The sequence below is a fragment of the Balaenoptera borealis genome (assembly GCF_965194805.1).
Source record: "Balaenoptera borealis genome assembly, chromosome: 6".
Classification (NCBI taxonomy): Eukaryota; Metazoa; Chordata; class Mammalia; order Artiodactyla; family Balaenopteridae; genus Balaenoptera; species Balaenoptera borealis.
This window is the reverse complement of record NC_138863.1, coordinates 54,305,748-54,318,720: the sequence shown is the minus strand read 5'-3', so window position 1 is coordinate 54,318,720 and position 12,973 is coordinate 54,305,748. Positions and strand designations below refer to the sequence as shown.

The window sequence follows — 12,973 nt, the reverse complement described above, 5'->3', positions numbered from 1 at the left end:
CAGTGGTTAAGAATCTGCCTGCCAATGCAAGGGACACGGGTTCGAGCCCTGGCCAGGGAAGATTCCACATGCCGCGGAGCAGCTAAGCCTGTGCACCACAACTACTGAGCCTGTGCTCAAGAGCCAGTGAGCCACAACTACTGAAGCCCACGTGCCTAGAGCCCGTGCTCCGCAACTAGAGAAGCCACCACAATGAGAAGCCCGCACACCACAACGAAGAGTAGCCCCCGCTCACCGCAACTAGAGAAAGCCCACGTGCAGCAACAAAGACCCAAAACAGCCAAAAATAAAAACAAATTAATTAATTAATTTAAAAAATTGATACGGTAGCCAAGGCTCTGAAGGATTAGGGGATTTACTAGAGGCTGTGGAACTGTTTAGTGAGACCCAGAATCCACAGCTGGGTCGCCACCATTGTCCACTTTTCAAATTAAATTCATGTGGAAGAAATATTCAAAATCTGCTTGTTTTTTAGAACCTCATCAATCTTACAGGACCTCTCTCTCTAAGGTCTGTCACACCTGAATCAGTTTTAGAGTCAGGAATAAATGCAGATCTACTTACTCTCAAACACTGTACTTTCCACAGCTTTTATAAATATTTTATCAAGTAAAAAATCCTTTTTATTTTCATTTCTGAGTCCAAACAGCTAAGACTGTACACACAGACCATAAACACAATTAACCATAAATCAGCTCTAAAAAATTTTAATCATATAGAAAATTCACAGGTACCCAGAAAAAATTCATATGTCAGGGAGACTTTTACACTGAAAGAGTTTGTTAAAAACAACATTTGAACTGAGGGACAAAGGGCCTCTGTGTGCACATAATAAAGAGTGGAGCTACCACCTACTTTATATTTTCCTATTCATTGTTTTCCCAAGTAATATGAATTTGGAGCCTACTGTTTACTTAGAAACTTTTCAGTGAAGCCTGAAATATGAAAATGCTGGACATAATAAATGCAGCTAATACTTGCTCTGGGTAGCTGGACATTTAAGTGGCTGTGTGTGACTAGAAAGAAGGAGATTGTTGTTTTCCCATTTGGTGTTTCCTCATCCCCCTTACCACTACCTACAATGCTGGCTCCACAGGAAATTAAGGTCCTGAGGTATGCTGGAGTAAGCCATTTATTATTGAATATTTTCAATAAAGTGGATCAGAGAGAGTAGAATAAAATCCTTGAGGGCAAATATTTCCCCTTTTCTTGTTGCACTTTGTTGTACCTACTTTATTTAAAACAGCAACTGGAGTCCCAATAACACAATGGAATTCAATGTATGATGTAATCCATCTAGGAATATACAAACTTCTCTGCATCAGCTGAAGAGTTGGTCCACCCACTGCCCACATTCTGAGACGAAGAGGGAAATGCCAACTATTCAGCAAACCTAAAATTTCTGGTTGGGTTATAACCCAGTTCTCCCATCCTATGCAATAATTGCAACAACGTTCAAAAGAATAATCTGAAATAGGCAACTAAGAAAGTTCTGTATTTTTAGATGACTAAAGAGAGAGAGAGAGAAACTATTTCTGGGTTCAGTTTCTTTCAAAACACTTCAAAGGTTTTACCTGTCTCTCAAAATCACTTTCAAGGCCTGTCTTAGATTGGGTTCGTTAGACACAGTTACTAAAATGGAGAGTCGCATCTGGAAAGTTTACTGGGTAGTGCTCTTAGGAAACATACCTGTAAGGAAGTGAGGCAGAGAGAAAAGATGAATTGCAGTTGGTTGCAAAGGAGACCTCAGCCAATTTTAGCAGGAGGTCTAAGCTGGGGTGGACCAGGTTGAGGGCAGGGGGCCAGGCCATTGTATTCCCACATTAGCCAGTCATTAGTCATGGGCTGCTCCCCAAAGAGACACAACCTTGGGGCAGGCTGAGGTCTCTACAGCTGAGGGCAAGATCCCTGGAAGGAGCATGGGTGAGCCTATTGTCAGCAGCTAGGGATGAGTGCATCAAGCCTGAGGAGTGGGTTCCAGTGAAGTGTTATTGCATCCATTACAAGGCCCTACATGATGTGATCCTTCATATGACAGAACTCATCTCCTCTTTAGCCACACTGGCCTCCTTACTAGTTGCTGAAACTACCAGACATGCTCTCCTCTCAGGGCCTTTGCTCTTCTTTTTCCTCTATCTGGAACATGTCTCAGGTGATCAATTGTCTGGTTTGCCTAGGCTGGGACTGCCCTGGTTTCAGCACCAGGATGCATCCTGGGAAAATGTTAGTCTCAGACAAGTCAGGATGGTTGGTCACCTATACCTCCTCCAGATACCCACATGCTTCACTCATCTTTTCTGAACATCCTACTTATAATTGTACCCTCTAAACCTCACATACATATTCCTAATTCCCTTTCCCTACTTTAATTTTTTTCTGTATCACTTAATACCTTCTAATATACTATATCACTTATTTGTTTCATTTAGTTTAGGAATATAAACTCCTTGAGGACAGTTTCTGGCATATAATAGTCACTTGAAAAGTATGCGTTGAATGGATGAAATAAATATTTCTAATATTTTATAGAAAATAAATAGTTCCTGGTTGTATAAAATGTATGCTGTCCTTTAACGATTAGTTAAAAATTTCAGATGGTAATCATTTATCACTGTTAATTATTTGGCAATTATGCTGCTGAAAGGTCAAACTGATCACAGAATCATTTCTTCGGTAAGCAAAAGGAGAAGGGATTTAAAATTAAATCATTCTACTTGGTGGTTGATGGTAATGACATGTTATTTTTAAATTATGTGAAGTAATTTAACAGACTACTTATTTAGAATTTGCAACTTGAAAAAATAGACTGGAAAAAATGGGGCAATCTAACTGACTGGCAGCATTGTCCACTGTGAAATTAACACATGGTAGCAGCCATTTCCTAAACACGTCTTCATAGGCAAATGTTTAAACCGGAGCACAGGACAGCTATGAGACTGAAATTCCATCAGCCGTAAAGTCAAAACATTAGATTTTGTCTTATCTTCAGTGATCCACATTTTCTTCAATAAGAAGGGCAGAGGAAAAAAAAGAACAGGTATCTTTTGGAGAGATAAATAATGATTTGCACTTTAAAGAAAAATTTTTAGAAAATATAAGATATTAAGATATACTCAAACACACATTTCCATTTCCATGAAATGTAATAAATACTTTGACTCCTATTCCAAAGAACTTGGCCCAAACTATAGTTCCCTCTGCACCATAAAGAGTGAAATATGATGAGAAATATTAAGTGGTTTCACACAGTATTTTAAATGAACTTTTTTTTTTTTTTGGCTGCGTTGGGTCTTCATTGCTGTGCCCGGGCTTTCTCTAGTTGTGGCGAGCGGGGGCTACTCTTCGTTGCGGTGCGCGGGCTTCTCATTGCGGTGACTTCTCTTGCTGTGGAGCACGGGCTCCCGGGGCGCAGGCTTCAGCAGTTGTGGCTCGCGGGCTCTAGAGCACAGGCTCAGTAGTTGTAGTTGCTCCCCAGCATGTGGGATCTTCCCAGACCAGGGATCGAACCCGTGTCCCTTGCATTGGCAGGCGGACTCCCAACCACCAGGGAAGTCCTAAATGAACTTTTTTACTTTTGGTTTTAGTAGAGAGTTAAGATCCTTCCAAACTAGTTTACCAGCCGATCTTTAATACAGACATAATTATTATTCTCAAGCTGTGAAGAATTTTTAAAACCATAAATGTGGAAAATTCTCCTTTAATTTTATTTCTGAAATATTTTATCCTGAGACAATGTAATAAATGAAACCTAACTGAACATATTGTATCATGATAGAAATTATGCATTTAGCTTACCATGATTTATACATGGATTCATACATAATACTGTAGAATTAAAATAGATCCTGTATCTTTGTCTGTTTATAGAAGGAGCTAATTAACCTAAGTAATTTACCTAAAAAAAAACTATGGTTGGGACTTCCCTGGCGGTCCAGTGGTTGAGACTCCGCGTTTCCAATGCAGGGGGCATGGGTTCGATCCCTGGTTAGGGAACTAGGATTCCGCAAGCCGTGCAAAAAAACACACATGGCCTGAAAGCTCATTTTGCTAATCAAACTTTTGTCTCCTAATAATGAAAAGGTAGTGAGTTCATACAATGTTTATTGTACCTTTGTTACAATTCTACTAAAGATGAAGCATTTTACTTTATGTTCCATTAATAAGTTTGCATTTGTAAAGTTATAAGTTCAACTCTAACACAGACTCAAGGAATATATAAAGGTTTGTTAAAATATTAAATGAAATTGGTTAAGTACTGTCATGGATTGAATTGTGTCCTTATTATAAGAAGAGGAAATCTGGACATACAGAAAGACACCAGGGGTACGAGAGTCAGAGGAAACACCATGTGAGGACACAGTAAAGATGGCCATTTACAAGCCAGGGAGAGAAGCCTCAGAAGTCAACTCTGCCAACATCTTGACCTTAGACTTCCAGCCTCCAGAACTGTGAGAAAATAGATTTCTGTTGTATAAGCCACCTAGTCTGCAGTACTTTGTAATGGCAGCCCTAGCAAATTAATTCAGTGTACTTTTAAAGCGTGGTAGTTGTTAACCCTGATTGTAACAGCTAAGTCCCTTTCCGTTTAGTCGCCGATTAAATGCAGTTTAAACTTTTTGTTTGTTTGTTTTGTGGATCCTGGCGTGGGGGCTGGATGAATTTTGTTTGCCCATCACCCTCACCAAGCATCCCTTGTTTCCTTCCTCTCATCCATTCTCCCCTCCTTTTTTGTCTTGCCCTTTGTTTCACACCAGTGCTTCTCCTTCCAGTGCTTTAGAAATGCCCTACATGCTGCAACCAGATGTCTGCATCATGAAAGGGGGAAATGTCAAGTTTTATGTTAAACAGAACGCAGAGAGAAGCCGAAAGGCTAGGGGAAATAGCTGGTACCAGAGCTCTTGAAAAGAATTGGGATGGCATTCTTCATCATCTTATAAACAAATTTCTTGATATGTGAATAGATTTCTAATTAAATTACCTTTTTTATAACCACTTAATGATTTTACATTTCACTATCTTTATAAGCATTTCCGTCTCTTATTTTCTTCTCTTTGAAGAAAAAAAAATTCAGTTTTTTTCACACCTCATTTTTACTATGAATCTTTCTAGACACGTTTCTGACCATTTTCCCCCATTAGCAACCGTGACAACTAGCAGACTCTCAATAGATGCTTGATAAATTAATATATAAATATCAGAATGCATGCTGACATTCTCCACCACCCGCACTGCTGTGTCCCTGCTCTGTGCCTCATCCTCTGCCTCCTGGCTCATGGTGGAGGCTCTTAGCTGGTCTCCCTGCTCCTCTTATTCCTGGGGGTCTATCCTCAACACAGCAGCCAGTGACTTAGAATATAAAGTAAATGTGTCACTACCCCACTGAAAGCCCGGTCACGATTTTCCATTTCACTCAGAGTAACACATCAAGGTCTTAAAATGGCCTGCAAGGCTCTACCTAATCTCCCTTCCCCTCTATCCTCACCTACTCCACTCCACACTAGCCCCTGCTGTTCCTCAAGTACCTCTAGTAAATTCCCATTTTAGGGCCTTTGTACTAGCTGTTTCCTCTTTGTGAAATATCCCTACTATGGGCTGAATTGTATCTCCCCCAAATTCATTTGTTGAAATCCTAACCCCTAATACCTTAGAATGTGACTGTTTGGAGACAGGACCTTTAAAGAGGTGATTAAGTTAAAAATGAGGCAAATAAGGTGGACCCTAATCCACCTTATAAGAGGAAATTTGGACACAGACATGCAGAGTGGGAAGGCTGTGTGAAAACACGGGGAGAAGATGGCCATCTAAAAGCTGAGGTGAGAGGCTCAGAAAAAAACAATCCTGCTGACACTTTGATCTTGGACTTCTAACCTCCTGAATTGTGAGAAAATACTAAATTTCAGTTGTTTAAGTGACCCATTCTGTGGTACTTCATTATGGCACCGAGAGCAAACTATACAATCCCTGAAACTCTCTTTCTTACTTTCAAGTTTTTTTTTTTTTTTGTAATGTTACATTTTCAATAAGCCCTACCGTGATTACTTAATTTTTTTAAAACAGTATAGTTTTATTTATTTTTAGTATCTTAAAAATTGAAATATAGTTGATGTTCAGTATTATTTAGTTTCAGATATACTACATAATGATTTGACATTTGCATACGTTATGAAATGATCACTGTAAGTCTAGTAACCATCTGTCCCCATACTAAGTTATTACAATATTATTGACCATACACATTTCTTATGTTGTATATTACATCCTCATGACTTATACTGTAACTGGAGGTTTGTATACCTTAATCCCCTTCACCTACTTCGCCCACCCTCCTACTCCCCCACCTTCTGGCAACCACCCATTTGTTCTCTGTATCTATGAGTCTGTTTTCATTTTGTTTTGTTTGTATAGATACCACTATGTGAGATCATACAGTATTTGTCTTTCTCTGACTTATTTCCCTTAGCATAATATCCTCTAGATCCACCTGAATTGTCACAAATAGCAAATTTCATTTTTTAATGGCTGAGTAATATTCCTGCGTGTGTGTGTGTATCACATCTTCTTTATCCATTCATCTATGGATGGACACTCAGGTTGCTTCCCTATCTTGGCTATTGTAAATAATGCAGCATATATGCACGAGTGTGCATATATCTTTTTGAATTAGTATTTTGGGGTTTTGGGGGGTAAATATCCAGAAGTAAAATTGCTGGATCATATGGCAGTTCTATTTTTTTAATTTTTATTTATTTATTTATGGCTGTGCTGGGTCTTCGTTTCTGTGCGAGGGCTTTCTCCAGTTGTGGCAAGCGGGGGCCACTCCTCATCACGGTGCGCGGGTCTCTCACTATCGCAGTCTCTCTTGTTGCGGAGCACAGGCTCCAGATGCGCAGGCTCAGTAATTGTGGCTCACGGGCCTAGTTGCTCCGTGGCACGTGGGATCCTCCCAGACCAGGGCTCAAACCCGCGTCCCCTGCATTGGCAGGCAGACTCTCGACCACTGCGCCACCAGGGAAGCCTGGCAGTTCTATTTTTAATCTTTTGGGGAACCTCCATACTGTTTTCCATAGTGGATGCACCAACTTACTATCCCACCAATAGTGCACGAGGGTACCCTTTTCTCCACATCCTTGCCAACACTTATTTCCCGTCTTTTTGATGATAGCCATTCTGACAGATGTGAGGTGGCATCTCAATGTGGTTTTAACTTGCTTTTCCCTGATGATTAGTGATGTTGAACATCTTTTCATATGTCTGTTGGCTGTTTGTGTGTCTTCTTTGGAAAAATGTCTATTGAGGTCCTCTGCCCATTTTTTAATCATGATCACAACCTCCCTTTGTTCCCCCTCCATTCTCAACCTCCCAACTCCACTCACGATCCCTTTTACTCTTCTCTACCATTTTTTTGTTGTTTGCTTTAATAGCATTAATCACCTTCCAACACACTCTAAAATTACTCATTTACTGTGTTTAGTTTTTATTGACTATCTCCCCTGCTAAAACTTAAGCTCCACAACAACAGTGATCTTTGCTTTTTGTCATTCCCTGATTTATCCCCTGTGCCAAACACCTGGAATAGTGTTTGGCTCATAGTAGCTGCTCAATAAATATCTGTTGAATATTGAATGAGTAAATGAAACAGGATGCTTGCCTTTTGCTCATAGCTGACAGTATATTTTCTTTGATAATGTATGCTCTCAAATTAATTTAATGTATTTCAAAATATATCTCCTATCATATAAGAATGTCTGTATTGTTTAATCCAGAAATTGGAAAAAAATTCAAAGGTCTATGCTAGCATTTATTTACATTTATTACATTTATTTACATGGATTATCTCATTTAATTTTCATAAAAACCCCATGAGGTGGATGCTATTTAAATGGCCCCCATTTTACAGATTAGAAAACAGAATGATAAAGAGATTAAATAACTTGTTCAAGGTTCTTGTGCTAGGAATGATGTAATAGAATGTGAACCCAGGCAATCTGACCCCAAAGCTTGTGCTCATAACTGCTATCTTGCACTGTCTTTTAGAGGAATATTGATTTCCAATTCAATGTGTTACAGCCCCATACACTACTGCCCTCTAATCTCAACTTTTTTAAGATTCCCAAAGTTACGGTAGGAAGTATATCTACATATATATTCATATATTGTTTATACAAATAAATAATGGGAGTATAATTAATGTCTCATTTCAAAATTTCTTTGATTTAGTCTTAAATTTCCCCCTTAAGTGGACTTTCTCACTCTTCATTACTTTTTTCCCTCCACAAACACAGTCATGCTTAAAAGCATTATCACACTCTTTAATGTTTCCATTTTATACTTTGGAGTCCAGTTGTAGCTAAAAAACAAACAAACCTTCCTAACTATTAGAAAAGAATTTTCACATGACTAAATTTTAGGTTGACAGTATTCAACAAGGTAGGTAAAAATATCAAACATCTAATCAGATAAAGTCACAATGCAATGATATATATTATCTTGAGACTATGACCCTTGGCTAACTTTGATCTTCAAGTTCACAGGATTAAGGCTACTTACTTCCTCCTCTGCACACAGACTGTACTTCAGGTATCAGCAGTATCAAGTGAAGAGTGGCATTTTGAGTTACGACTGCTGGACTTTACTGTGCAGGCTTACCTGAGGTGTGGGTAATTAACCAAAAATTAGACTAGCCCAGAAGCTCATCAGTTCTCTATAAAAATTAGTTCTTTGCTTAAAAGCCAATCTTTGCCTCCTATACATTTAAAAAGAATGGACCAGTGACCCCTCAGCATCTTGGAGTTCCGCTTTAGCTGGACCATCAGTGGTGCACATTAGTCATTCTATGAGTCCACTGTGGATGGCTCCCTCATTCATTCCCTGCAACATTTGTTTGTAAATCTTTCCTAGTCTAGTTAAATCCTCTGAAGTACAATACCCTCTCTTTGTTTCAGAAAATAAAATTGCTTCTATTTTACAGAGAAAAGATAGGATTTTCAGGGGGGAAAAAATCCCCAATTGCCTGCCCTCCCAAGTCAAGTTTATCTGTGACCCTATCCACTTTCAATCATTGCCTATTTCCCAGCCAACTCCAGAGTTGCACCTCTTTCTCCTGTATTTCTTAAATCTGTTTTCTTTGCCTGTTTATTCCTCACCCCCTGAGCTCCTAGTTTATAAGTCCATAGACATATCAGTTCTCATCTTAATCACTCCCATCTCTTGGATCATTCTTAGGTCTCCTTGGTTGGTGTCTTCTTCTTTTTCTGCCCTCAATATTCTGTGTTTTGAACCTACTCTTCTTTCTGTGCATGTTCCTCAGAGAGAATCTCATCCATTTAATAACTTTAAACACAGTACCTATACTATATGCTTAGGATTTCCAGATTAATATTTCTAGCCCAAAACCTCTCCTCTGCACTCAACATGCATACATCCAGTTGTCAACTTGCCATTCTCTTGAATGTCTCACTTAACATGTCCAAAACATATTTTCTCCTAATCCTACTTGTCTCCTATTTCTGTAGCTCAGAGCAGGGCAATGTCATCTACCTAGATGTTTAAGCCAGAAAACTGGAAGTTATCTTCAATTCCTCCCTCTCTCTGTCTACACCCATACCATCTCGTCTAGTAGCAAGCCTGGGATATTATCTCTAAAATAAATCCCACACAATCCACTCTCCATTCTCACTTTCATCTCCTAGTTCCAGGCCGCATTCATTCTCTTGGGAGGAAAGGCTCTATGCTTCTATTCTTGTTCCTGTGTCATATTTCAGGCCCTCGTCACTTTTTCCTTGGACCACTGCCATAGCCTCTTGCCTTCTTTCACTCTAATCCCTTCTCTACATTGCTGACAGTTAGATCTTTTTTAACATGTGAGATCCAGATCATTAGCATTGTATACAAGGCCTTTCATGATCTGGTGTTTCTCTGCGTCTCCAAACTTATTTCCCTGCCACATTCCCTATCAGCAGTCAGACATACTACATACCTTCCCTGCTTCTATGCTTTTTCTGTGCTGCTCTCAAAACCGCCATCCATTATTTATCTGCCTTATACCTACTTGCCCCCAAAGAGACTCAGTTAAGATTTTGTCCCTTCTAGAAAATTTCCCTTGATTTCTCACAATTCAAGAAATGTGACCCTTAAGTTCCCTAACTTCTGTCATGGCACTTATCAGAGAATGTTCTCTCACACTAGACTGAGCAATTTGAGAGTAGAGACTCGAATTGTGTATGGCTGGCACAGAGTCAGTGCTCACTGAATGGTCACTGAATAAATTTACAGATGGACAATATAGTTTTGAATAAATTAGGGAAGTACAGATATCTGGGCACAAAATAACAAGGCAACAAAACTATTAACTCTGGAGAGAGCTGTGGGATGAAGGGTTGAGTAAAGGAAGAATTTCAATTTTTTTCTTTATGTGTTTAATTGAAAAAAAATAACTGACCTGTTGTATGGGAGTTATGAGATGAAGAGAGAATGACACAAGTGCTATCAGAACTGGGCTCCTGTCCCACACTAGAGTCCTAACTAACTGAATAATCCCGGATAAACCACTTAACTGATCTGGGCCTCAACTTCCCCATCTGTAAAATCAGAGGATTGGCTAAATGAGGTGTTATTTTAAGAATATCTTTCCGAGATCTAAAATTCGATTTTACAAATGGAACAAATGAAGTACTTTATAATGGAACCCTGAGTTCCCGTCTTCTGTTTTAAGGCAATTTTTATATACTCTTTGGATGTTAAAAAGCTATCCCACAATTCCCCAGAACCAGAGTCCCAAAATTTTCTGTCTGCAAGATATCAAAGAAAGTGTTCATTTGCTCTCTTGGCATGCCTGACTTCTGGGGGGAAAAGTCTGAATAACTACATGTTTCTTTTTAGCTGCATCGTCCAAACCAGTGTTCTAGGAGATTGAAATAGGTCACCTCAGTAGAGGTCAAGTAAGTTTGGGAAATTGCTGTCTCCTAAAGCCCTTCTTGAGGTGCACAATCTACCTTGGTCTATTGAAGGCTCAGAGAAGTCCTGCAATGTAGAAATGCGCTTAGCATTTCCCTAAACGACATAAGCATGGAACACTTTTTTCATGGCACATGTGCTCGTATCCTGTGGCAATTTGTTCTGATGGAACCAACCTGGGAAACTGACTTAGAGCCACCTTTCTACTGCTTATTTTTGTGTTTTCGTTCATAAAGTTCCTGTGACTTTATAAGCATAGGACTAAGCATATACGGTGTGCATAAACATACTGACTTAAGCAGCTTGACTTAAGCTATAACTATTTCATGGCTCGGTAAGTGCCCCTGACGATTCCTTTCCAATCTGATCGTTATCCCCACATAATCCATTTTTCTGTTTTGGGCTGCCACAATGTAAAAGTTAATTTCTATGGAATTTCTTAAAGGTAGCTACACAGCACTTTATAAGACTTCCATTTTACTTTCTTGCTACTGATTAGAGTGGCTATAAGTTTTTCTTTATAACATTTTAAAACACATTTTTTTTTTAATAGATCTTCATTGGAGTATAATTGCTTCACAATACTGTGTTAGTTTCTGTTGTACACCAAAGTGAATCAGCCATATGCATACATACATCCCCATAACCCCTCCCTCTTGAGCCTCTGTCCCATCCTCCCTATCCCACCCCTCTAGGTCATCGCAAAGCACCGAGCTGATCTCCCTGTGCTATGCTGCTGCTTCCCACAAGCTAACTATTTTATGGATATATAGTTATACAACATTTCCAAGCTAATCCAGTTGGCACTTAAGCTTTTCTAAAAAATACATGATCTTAGAAATTGCTTGAATTTCTTGTCTTATCACACTTGAACCATATCTTATTGGTAGTTAAAGCACTTAAAGTACAGAATATATTCTTTCCATATCTCTTTGCACATAATAGATGTTATTCTGAGAAGTCCAATGAACTCTGAGTATGGTATGTCATCCTGCTGTCAGCAGTACAAACTGAAAGTCTTTTAAAATGTCTCTCTCGTGTTTTATTATTCAAACAACAGCCTTTCACTTCTTTCCTAAGCAGATCTACTAATGCTTCATCAACTTAAGATCAGAGTTGAGTCCCCAAGCTGAAAAGTTACAAAGCTTCAATTACTTGTTCTACTTTATACGGATTTATTTTTAAAGCAGGCGGGGAAGAGTTTTTTGATGGTCTGTGCTGCTGGACCTCACATGCTCAGCGTGACTGCAAACAGCTGCAACCAAAGTTAGCGAGAGTCTAACGGGCTCTGACCTGACTGCTGAACACCATCAATAACCTGCAGCAAACGCTGGGGGCTCTGGCCAAAGGAGCTGACAGCTGTCTCCTTAGGAGCATTTCAGAACAATTTCAGAGAGCCTGATTGTAACCACTTTTTAAAAACCTCCAGTTTCAAATTTTGGGAGACAGAGTCGTTGAATACGGCTAAGATGAATAATGTCATAATAGCTCCATTTAGAACTCAAATGAAACAATACATTTGAAGGAGCTGTGAAATAAATACTGTTTGAGAGGAAGCAAGGTATCTTTATTAGTAGTATTGATTTTGAATAACAGACTCAGCTCTAAAAATGATACCGTGGTTATAAGACATATGGGTAAAACAGACTGACCTAAGTAAAAAAAGAAAGTCATAAGTATTTTAACATATTGTTTGTAGTTAGGTCATTTTATAGGTATGATAATTAAAATAGAGTATTAGCCTAAGAATAGATAAATGGAATAGAATAAATAAAACAGAAATTAATTGTGTAAGAATTTAATATCAGATACCAGCAGCAGCACAAATAAAAATGGGATGAGAAAGAAATTGAATAAATAGTATCATACTAACCGGATAGCCATCTTGTACTATATACTAGTGTTTCTAGTAGGGATGAGTATATTAAAACTAGGGAGTTTTTAGAGCTAAATAAATTAATTAATAAATGCCAACATAAACATTCAATAATGGGGAATTGCTTATATAAATTGTGGCACA

The 12,973-nt window shown here is 38.8% G+C and overlaps 1 protein-coding gene and 1 long non-coding RNA gene across 2 annotated transcripts in view; one reads left to right on the top strand and one right to left on the bottom strand.

Moving 5' to 3' along the window:
• Positions 1-12,973, top strand: part of LOC309631341 — a 780,796-nt gene that overhangs the window by 243,065 nt on the left and 524,758 nt on the right. The window lies entirely within an intron of this gene.
• SESTD1 (SEC14 and spectrin domain containing 1) overlaps positions 1-12,973 on the bottom strand; it is a 210,043-nt gene that overhangs the window by 156,858 nt on the left and 40,212 nt on the right. The window lies entirely within an intron of this gene.